Raw genomic sequence first — 9,980 nt, forward strand, 5'->3', positions numbered from 1 at the left:
CACAATTGTTAATTGAATTTTAAAAATTTCTTTATGGTTTTTATGTTTCACTGCTGTAAACTGCTCATATATTTTATGGCATGGTGGCATATAAATAAATTTTATATGCCCTACCACAGGCCTAGGCAAATTGGCCCTCCAGATGTTTTTGAGACTACAGTTCCCATCATCCCTGACCACTGGTCCTGTTAGCTAGGGGTGATGGGAGTTGTAGTCCCAAAACATCTGGAGGGCTGAGTTTGCCTATGCCTGCCCTACAAGGACGTTGCTCAGTGGTTAGATCTACCTGGAAACTCCAAGAATTGCTGGGAAGGCCCCCTGCCTGAAACCTTGGAGAGCCTCTGCCAGCCAGTGTAGGCAGTATTGAGCCAGATGGAGCCATGGTCTTACTTGGAATAAGGAAAAGGTCCGCTCGCTTCTTTTGGCACAGGACTCAGTTCAGAAACCAAACACCTCCTCACCTGCCTTGCAAAAGCTGTCACCCTTCTATGAACTGCCACACCTGTCCTACAAGCAGCGGCTAGATTGCCTTTCCTGGGCTGTGAAAAGCTGTCAATCTCGACAGATCAAGCTGCTGTTAAAATCACAGGGACAAGTTGGGCCAAGGTTTTTTATTATGATTATTCCGGTCAGTTGATAACCTTACATCCTACTCACATGGGAGGAAACGGCGGGGGGGGGGGGAGAGAACAAACTCCCAGCATCTCCAGGTAAGAATGGCTGGGGAGGGGAAATATCCTCTGTCTGAAACCTTGGACAGCTGCTGCCAGTCAGTGTAGGCATGTACAACAGGTAGATTGTGATCTACCAGTAGATTGCGGGGGTGTTCCAGGTAGATTGCTGGATCTCTGGGGTGCTCCTGATCGACCCCCCAGAAAAGCTCAACAACTCTGGGTCACCTTCCCCAAAAGATCAACAATTCTTGTCAATGAAAATGGGTAGATCACTGCTGGTTTTTTATAGTGGGAGTAGATCGCAGTCTCTTGGGAGATGGACTTGCCTGGTGGGCTATACTGAGCTAAATGGGCTCTTGCTCTGACTTCCTATGCCCCTAGAGACATCACCTTCCCAACAAAAGTCCGTATAGTTCAAGCTATGGTTTTCCCAGTAGTGATATATGGAAGCGAGAGCTGGACCATAAAGAAGGCTGATCGCCGAAGAATTGATGCTTTTGAATTCTGGTGCTGGAGGAGACTCTTGAGAGTCCCATGGACTGCAAGAAGATCCAACCTATCCATGCTTAAGGAAATCAGCCCTGAGTGCTCACCGGAAGGACAGATCCTGAAGCTGAGGCTCCAATACTTCAGCCACCTCATGAGAAGAGAAGACTCCCTGGAAAAGACCCTGATGTTGGGAAAGATAGAGGGCACAAGGAGAAGGGGACGACAGAGGACGAGATGGTGGGACAGTGTTCTGGAAGCTACCAGCATGAGTTTGACCGAACTGCGGGGGCAGTGGAAGACAGGAGTGCCTGGCATGCTCTGGTCCAGGGGGTCATGAAGAGTCGGACACAACTAAACAACAACAGCTCCACCCACATAAGGGCAGACCTTGAAGACCCCAAATAGTAATCAAGCGCAACATTTTGAAGTAGGAATCATTAGCAGACCTTGTTTGTCCTTCAGCAGCACATTTAAACTTCCTTCCTCTGGTACTCAGATTTGAACACAGCAGCACTGAAGATGCTCCTTGGTTCCTTTTAGAAATCTGTCCTCTTACAATCACATCCCACTTTTCCTCTATGGCTTGGGCCCAAACGTGGACCTCCAGCTGTTGTTGGATTACAAATCCCATCATCCCTAGCTAGCAGGGCCAGGGGTCAGGACTCTGATGGGAACTGCAGTCTAAAAACAGCTGGAGACTCAAGTTTGGGAAGCCCTGCTCTAAGGAGCCCAAAAGTGGTACCCGTAAGCTCTCCTCCCCTTTAACGTCACAACGACCTTGTGAGGTAGGTTAGGCTGGGCGCAAGTGCCTGGCTTGGTTGCACATCAGAGTCCCAATTTGGATGGTAAGGGGGCAGCCCCAGAGGCTAAATTTCTGTGCACCGAGTGGCTGTTTAAAGCATTACGCTCTGGGGTCGCTAAACAAATAAAGACTTAGAGGGGGCGATCTTGACTTTGCCTCCCATCCATTTCCAGGAGGTGTCAATTTAATGGTCCGTGTGCTGAGCCTCTTGTCTCATAAATCAAATGCGGTGAGGAGCAGACAGTGCTTCATCCCAAGAGGGGCAGAAGAGGCCCCTTGATGGGAGACGGGGACACAAAAGGAAAAGGCACCCGCGACAACAGCCCATTGCTCTGCAGCCCACTCAAACCTCTCTTTCTTCAAGGGGGACTGAGGAAGTCAGTCTTGCAGCCGGCAACTGCCCCCCTCCACCAGCCCAGTTCCAAGAGGGAGTGTCCAGTTAAGAGCTGCTGAATTCAATGGGCCTTACTCCCAGAAAAGTGAGGTTTAGGATCCCAGCCTTAAAAAACCCCTTTCCCGTTGGCAAAGGGCATTTGTGAAGCAGGCTGGGCTCCTCTGAAGATTAGCCAAGGACAAAGTTGCATGGAAAGCAGGCCACGACTGCAGCTGGAATTTTGTTGGCCAAAAATTGGAAATCACAAGAAGTACCAACAGTGGAGGAATGGAAGATGAAGATGATGGACTTTTGGGAGCTAGGTGACCTGACCGGAAGAGTCCGGACCAGAAGGAGGAGGAGGAGTACCAAGAGGAATGGAAGAAATTTAAAGACTATTTAGCTAAATATGTTAAGATAATTTAAATAGAAATACTTGCGAATATCAGATAGGCCTTGGATTTCAATATGTGATGTTGCAGAATAATATGTTTAAAGTTAAAACAAAAAGAAAGAAAGATGTTAATTGACTAAGTAAATTTTATGGGAAAATAGTTTTGGAAAACTGCTACAATGATTTATATGGAAACTCGGCCAGAAACTCAGCCACAGTGTTAACAAAAGTGGAATTATTACAGTCAAGATAAATGTTTGTTTGTTTGTCTGTTTTTGATGTTCTTTTTCTATTTGTTTGTTATAAATTTGGAAAACTAATAAAAAAAATTTGGGGGGAAAAGGTTGCATGGAAAGCATCAGAAATTTATGGTCATAGCCTCCAAACACAAGTGAATGTCTTGAATATTTAAGGCACTCCAGCATTGAAATAGGGGTCTTTCAACAACAAGCCCTCCCGCTAATCAGGAAGTGGGGTGGGGGGGGTGTGGAGAGACAATGTGCCCATCGGTTTTTATTTTGCAAAAAGAGAAAGGAAATTACAAATGGGTTGCGTGGGGCAATAACTCACCGAATCGCCGGCTCGAAGGCCTCATAAAGCCTCCCTGTTCCTGAATTGTGAAGGTGAGCGTCAAGCTTGATGGGGGGGGGAGGGAGCAGCCGGGGAGGGGGGCGTTCATAATAAACAGCAAGCCTGCCTGTCCTGCAAGCTCCACTTTTGTCCAGGGATAGCAATTACGTAATTGGCGAGCCTGCCACCGTGTACCTTCTGAAAAATCTTTTGTTCGGCAGCCCACCAGCACAGAAGAGACGGACAAAACATTGACCATCGAATGAGGAAGCTGCAAACATCTGCTTCAAGTTGCAACCTTTTTTTAAAATTTAGTTTGTCAAGGAAGGCGGGATACCGGAAAAACAAATTCACACCAAATCACATTTCTGCAGCTGGTCTCCTTTAAGTTGCTCCTCTTAGCAACTCCAGCTCCAGGCAGTTAAAATTAAAATAAATCACAGTAGCTCAAACTCTGGGGGACCACCAGGCAAAAGAAGACAAACCTTAATAGCCAGCACCTTTGCTGCTGTCCCTGCAAACCTTAATAGCCTTAATAGTCCCTCCTCAGCTCTTGGAAGCAAGCGTCTTCCTGGCCACTTCTAAACCTGGGAGGAATTCAGGTCCCCCCCCCCCCTTTCTGAACTGCCAGACAACAGATGATGCTCCCTCCCGACTTACTTAAAGCGAGAAGTATCCCAGATTCTCCTGCCCGTCTGAAACCCCCTCCTCAGCAACAGGATCCGCGAGTTTCCAGGAATCCTGCACCGCCTCTAGCCCGCGCATGCAAACCAACGCCGGGCGCCAAGAAACTTTTTTTCTGCAAAAACCAGACCCAAAACAAAAGCAGGCTTTGCAAGGGAACGGATTTCCCCGTCTCAGCTCTTCCCTCTCTCTGCCTTCAAGGCCGGGGGGGCGAGCAGCCTTTGGCTCGCCAAGAAACAATGAAGCCGGCGAGACCCCCCCCCCCTTCCCTCCCTCTCTCCATTGTCCAAGGCGAGTGAAAGGCAGGCGGGGGAGAGGGAGCGCGTGAAAGGGAAAGTGGGAGGCAGGTGCTGGGAAGAAGACATCCTTGCGGGGGAGGGGGGGGGATGGATGCAAAAGCCGGCTGGAGAAAGCGAAAGTCCGCCGCTAAGGAAAGTGGCTCCCAGTCCCGGAGGAGCCCCCCATTCCCGGGGAGAAAGGGGGGCGCCCTCCGGCCAGAGTTTCCCGCAAGGGGGGGGGGTAGCGGTGACCCCAAATGACCTGGCTGCAAAGGAAGACCAGCCACGCCACCCACCAGACAGACAGACAGATGGACAGACAGCAACTCACCTGCCCAGGAAATGGCACGGCACGGCACGGCTCGCCACCCTCTTCTTCCTCCTCCTTTCCCCAGCCGCCGCCGCTTTCTGCAAGCCTGCAAGCCAAGCCCCCCAAAAGCGGCTTTTGTTAGCAACCCCAGATGCGCTCGGGGGTCCTCGGCGGGGGGGAGAGGAGCGCGCGCGGCGTTTGCATGGCGGAGGGGCCGCCCCTCCCCCTCCCCCGGCCCCGCCTCCAGCCCCTCCCCCTCGGAAGGACTTCCCCCTCCCCAAACACCCCCCCAAAGGAACCCCCTCCCATTGATGCCCAGTAACATTTATGAAACGTGTATACCGCCCGTGAGAACGCGACTGACCCGGAGTGCTTTCCTTCCCTCCCTACTGCATCAGAACTAGCCCCATCTCTGGAAAGACACCCCCCCCCCACAAATCAGCACCCCCCACACAACAGCTTCCTCGGGGTGGAAAACACCCCCCGCTCTCCTGATCTGTACCCCCTCCCCTCTCCGGCTCCCGAAGCATCTCAGCATCCCCGGTACGCACCCCTGTTTTGCCAGTGCCCCCCCCGAACCCCACTATTCTGCAAACAAGCAGCCTCCCCACCCCCGTAGATCCTGCCCTCCGGAGCGCCCCCGGAGCATGCACGATGACAGCAAGAGCCCCCCCTCTCCAAATATCCCCGCCCCACTTTGCCTTAAAGACAAGACAGGCTTTGGGGGGGGCTTCAAAAGAGCCTCGCCAGCCCTTGCGCCCCCTCCCGCTTCTGCCCCCCTGCTCTCCAGCCCCCTCTAGCGGCCGGGCAGCGCAGCGCAGCGCCTTCCGGAGCCGGCCTTACCTGCTGTCAAGGTCCCGGGCGGCTCCTCGGCGCACGGAGCATCCCTTAGCCCGGCCGCCGCCGCCACTCTTCCCCCGCCATGGCCGGAGCCGAGCAACGGCGCAGGGAGAAGGAGGCGGAGCGCCAGAAGCAGGCCGGGAAGGAGGAGGAGGAGGAGGAGAGCCCGGCCCGCAGAGACCTCCCCTCGACCCCGGAGCAGCGGGCGGGCCCGGCTGGCAGGCAGAGGGAGGCAGCGGCCTCAGGCGGCCGCTCGGGGAGGGTCCCGGCCAGCAGCAACTCGCCGGCATCCTCCGCTGCCGCCTTGAAATGCGGACCGGTTTAATTCTACATCTTTAGGGTGGGGGGTGGGGGAATAGGTTTTAGGTTTGGTCGAATCAGTATTTTTTAATTAACATTATTTTTAATTAATTCATCAAAAATAAATAAATTTATTTCTATTTAATTAATATTTAGTTATTAAAAATGCAAATTTGATTACGTATTAAAAAGCACAACACTACCGTATTTTTCGCTCTATAACACGCACCTGACCATAGCACGCACGTAGTTTTTAGAGGAGGAAAACAAGAAAAAATATTCTAAACGAAACAGTGGATGTATGATTTTTGTGGTTCATGCTGTGGCCACAGACATGTGATCTGACAGTGAGTTTGGAGTAGCCCAATGCAAAAATCCTGAGGATCCATGTGGATCCATGCTTTGTAACCACGTTTTTGCCCACCCAGGCAGGAGCTTTGAAACAGGGAGCTTTCTTTTTTTTTAGAATAATAATAATAATAATAATAATAGAATTGAAGAGTTGGAAGAGACCCCAAGGATCATCTAGTCCAACCCCCGGCAACGATGGAATATGCAACTGTCCCATACAGTGGTACCTCGGGTTAAGAACTTAATTCGTTCTGGAGGTCCGTTCCTAACCTGAAACTGTTCTTAACCTGAAGCACCACTTTAGCTAATGGGGCCTCCCGCTGCCGCCACGCCACCGGAGCTCGATTTCTGTTCTTATCCTGAAGCAAGGTTCTTTACCCGAGGTAATATTTCTGGGTTAGCGGAGTCTGTAACCTGAAGCGTCTGTAACCTGAAGCGTCTGTAACCTGAGGTGTGTGTGTGTGTGTGTGTGTGTGTGTATATATATATATATGGCACAATGGAACACCGAAACCAGAGCAGTGCACAGAAACGCCATTTACCTTCCCGCCGGAGTGGTACCTATTTATCTACTTGCACTTTGACGTGCTTTCAAACTGCTAGGTTGGCAGGAGTAGGGACCGAGCAATGGGAGCTCACCCCGTCGCGGGGATTCGAACCGCCGACCTTCTGATCGGCAAGCCCAAGAGGCTCAATGGTTTAGACCACAGGGCCACCTGCATTTTGAATGCATGCCAAAAAGTGCAAGTAGATAAATAGGTTCCGCTCCGGTGGGAAGGTAAATGGTGTTTCCATGCACTGCTCTGGTTTCAGTGTTCCATTGCGCCAGAAGCGGCTTAGTCTTGCCAGCCACATGAACCAGGAAAACTGTAGATAAACGCCGGCTCCCTCGGCCAGTAAAGCGAGATGAGCGTCGTAACCCCAGAGTCATCTGCGACTGGACTGAAATGTCAGAGGTCCTTTACTCTTTTTTTTAGTTTGTTTTGTATTTCTTGTGTCAATATGGGTTTGTTATTTTTGTAGGCCTTTGGCTTGCCAGGTTTTTATCTGGAGATTTTGTGCTGCATGGTGGAATAGTGGGTGGTGAACCAGGGGGGATTAGTGGGGAAGGGGTTAAGGACACTTTGCCTGCTTCTTCCTTCCATGCTTTGAGCTTGGTGTGTGTGAACCTGTTAGTGTTGTGGGACTTTTCCTTAGTTTGTTTTGGAGGAATGGATTTACTGTGGTAGAGGTATTTTCTCTTTTTTTTCGTAATAATTTGTTATTGAATTTTACAATTTAACTTTCAACGGATTTGATGTTAGCCACTCTGAGCCCGGCTTCAGCTGGGGAGGGCGGGATATAAATAATTTATTATTATTATTATTATTATTATTATTATTATTATTATTTAAGAAAATAAAATAAAACAGAACTTCCCCCAACCCATGACTTCCCTCAACTTCCCCTTCTGGTTCTTTAAGGATTTGCTACTTCTGCTTAAATTTTACCTTATTTTTCATCTCCTAGCTGAATGCTCTTAGATTCTTATCATTTTTGTACCAAATTTTCTTCCAGTTACATCTTACATTTAATTAATTTCCATATTGTTATTTCTCAACCTTTACTCTTGTTTTCTGAATTGTGTTTACTCAAACCCTGCTGGTGAGTCCATTTTTTTACAATATTTCTGTAAATACAGCATGATCAATTCCCAGTCTTTTTAGTATTGTCTTTGTCTCTTGAGTCTTCCCGTAAGTTTCGCCATTTCTGCATATTCCATAAGTTTAACTTGCCATTCTTCTTGGGGTGGAGGTGTTTTCGATTACGTCTCTCTCCAGGTGTACCCATTGCTTCGTTTCATCATCTAGAATGTATGGGATTATGGGGTAAAATCCCCAAAAAGGATGTTACTTTTTTTCTGTATGCCACAACAGCTGTGAGAATATTACTAGCGAAGAATTGGAAGAAACAAGACTTACCAACTATCGAAGAATGGCAGATGAAGATGATGGACTATATGGAATTTGCTGAACTGACTGGGAGACTGAGACCAGAGAGAAGAGACGGTGGAAGAAGACTGGAAGAAGTTTAAGGAATATTTGAAAAAAGCATCTTAATATTTAAATCTTAGAATAGCTTTGAAAGTGGATATAGGCTGTAGGGTTAGAAGTAGAAGATAGTGTATTTTAAAACAGTATTATTTGTAAGTGATAAAATGTGATTATTTTTATGGCAAAAGTAAGCGTGATAAAAAAATGGTTAGAAATTATGATATATGTAAACTGCTAAAGATGAGGTACAATGAAAATCAGATAGGGAGGACTTGGGGAAGCCCACCTAACAATGTTTAGAAAAAATAAGACAATAATTTGTTTGTATTGTTTGTCTTTCTGTGTTGTTTATTTGTGTTATTAAATGAATAAAACATTTTTTTGAAAAAAAATAGAATGTATGGGATTATGTGGCTGCACAGGGTTATTGTGGGGATAAAATGGGGAAACAGGAGAGGTACCTTCACACAAACAGTTTGGGGTGGGGTTTTTAAAAAAATGAGGTCAGAAGGAAGTGAGTTGTAGAAAACCACACAGAGCACACGGAACAGAGAAGTTGCGCAAAGCTGCCCCGGAAGAAGCTTCTTGCCATCATTTTGCTCTGCTTCTTAACTCCGTGTTATGTACTGAGTCGAATAGGATCCAGAATGCAGCAGTCTGATTGGTCCTAGAACAATGCAGCAGTATGATTGGTCTGCAGGAGCCACCCAATCCGGCTCCAGATGGAAGTGAATCCACAACCTGATTGGCCTACAGGAGAATTCTGGAATTAGCCAATCAGGTGCAGCCAATCACGTGTAAATAATGTATATAAAGCAGAGGGGACTTTCATTCCTCCTCACCACTATGAGCTGAATAAAGAGCATGAAATCCACTCTCGACTCTGAGTATATTTCACTCCGGCAATATGGAGTGTGTGCAAAGGAAGATTAGAGGCTCTTAGCTTGTTTCATCTGCTGCTATAACATGCTGCGATCATCGAGTATTTAGGACAGCTCTGCTGCTGCTGCTGCTGCTGCTTCTTCCGAAAAGGGCAAAACAACAACAAACCTCTGGTTACGTGAAACATATTCAATAAACGCACAAGACGTAACCGGCTGTACATTTGAAAAAACAATATACACTATTCACTGTATTGAATTGTAGATTTCAACAGAGGTAGCTCATAAAGTTCAACAAAAAAAGCAGAAGACCCAGTGGATCAGTAATTTCCGGAATATTAGCCTTGTTTCGCCATCCTGGGCTTCATCGGTAGTTCAAACTCATATATGATATCACAGGACAGTGGATCTTATAGCATAGTTGTAGCTGTAGCTGTAACAGGCTAATATTCTGGAAATCCTTGTCTTAGACTCTGTGAAAGGATTCTGTGGAACTGTAACAACCTTTCCTGTGGATTGTTGGACTCTGTGAACAGACACTTTGCCAACAAAGGCCCATATAGTTAAAGCTATTGTTTTCCCAGTAGTGATGTATGGAAGTGAGAGCTGGACCATCAAGAAGGCTGTTCACCGAACAATTGATGCTTTTGAACTATGGTGCTGGAGGAGACTCTGGAGAATCCCATGGACTGCAAGAAGATCCAACCTCTCCGTTCTGAAGGAAATCAGCCCTTAGTGCTCACTGGAAGGACAGATCCTGAAGCTGAGGCTCCAAGACTTTGGCCACCACTTCTGACTTGCTCTGAAGGCTTGGGCATTAGTCTGTTGCAGCAAAAATAGCATAGAGTCCTTTTAGAATTGTTTTATTTGAATGACTAGGATTCTATTTATAACAAAATGCATTCATGCTCTACTTAGAGATATTCAACAAACCTGATTCCCTTGTATGATGTCAAGTCCGGTAATAAATCCACTTTCCTGAAATTTCTCTGTTGAATTCA

General features: G+C 47.6%; 1 protein-coding gene across 11 annotated transcripts in view; it reads right to left on the minus strand.

Annotated features, from left to right (window-relative positions):
• NIN (ninein) overlaps positions 1-5,531 on the minus strand; it is a gene marked incomplete at its 3' end in the record, with an annotated part of 126,052 nt that extends 120,521 nt beyond the window's left edge. For 8 of the 11 annotated variants that reach the window (XM_081002306.1, XM_081002305.1, XM_081002304.1 and 5 more), the window contains exons 1-2: positions 5,418-5,437; positions 4,596-4,680 (exon numbers count right to left, since the gene is read on the minus strand). Of the gene's footprint in view, positions 1-4,595; positions 4,681-5,417 lie in introns of all 11 variants that reach the window. The other 3 variants (XM_081002307.1, XM_081002301.1, XM_081002309.1) reach the window with 2 other exon arrangements.
• Between the last annotated feature and the right edge of the window lie 4,449 nt (positions 5,532-9,980).

The sequence above is a fragment of the Podarcis pityusensis genome (genome assembly GCF_964106645.2).
Source record: "Podarcis pityusensis genome assembly, chromosome: 1".
Taxonomy (NCBI): Eukaryota; Metazoa; Chordata; class Lepidosauria; order Squamata; family Lacertidae; genus Podarcis; species Podarcis pityusensis.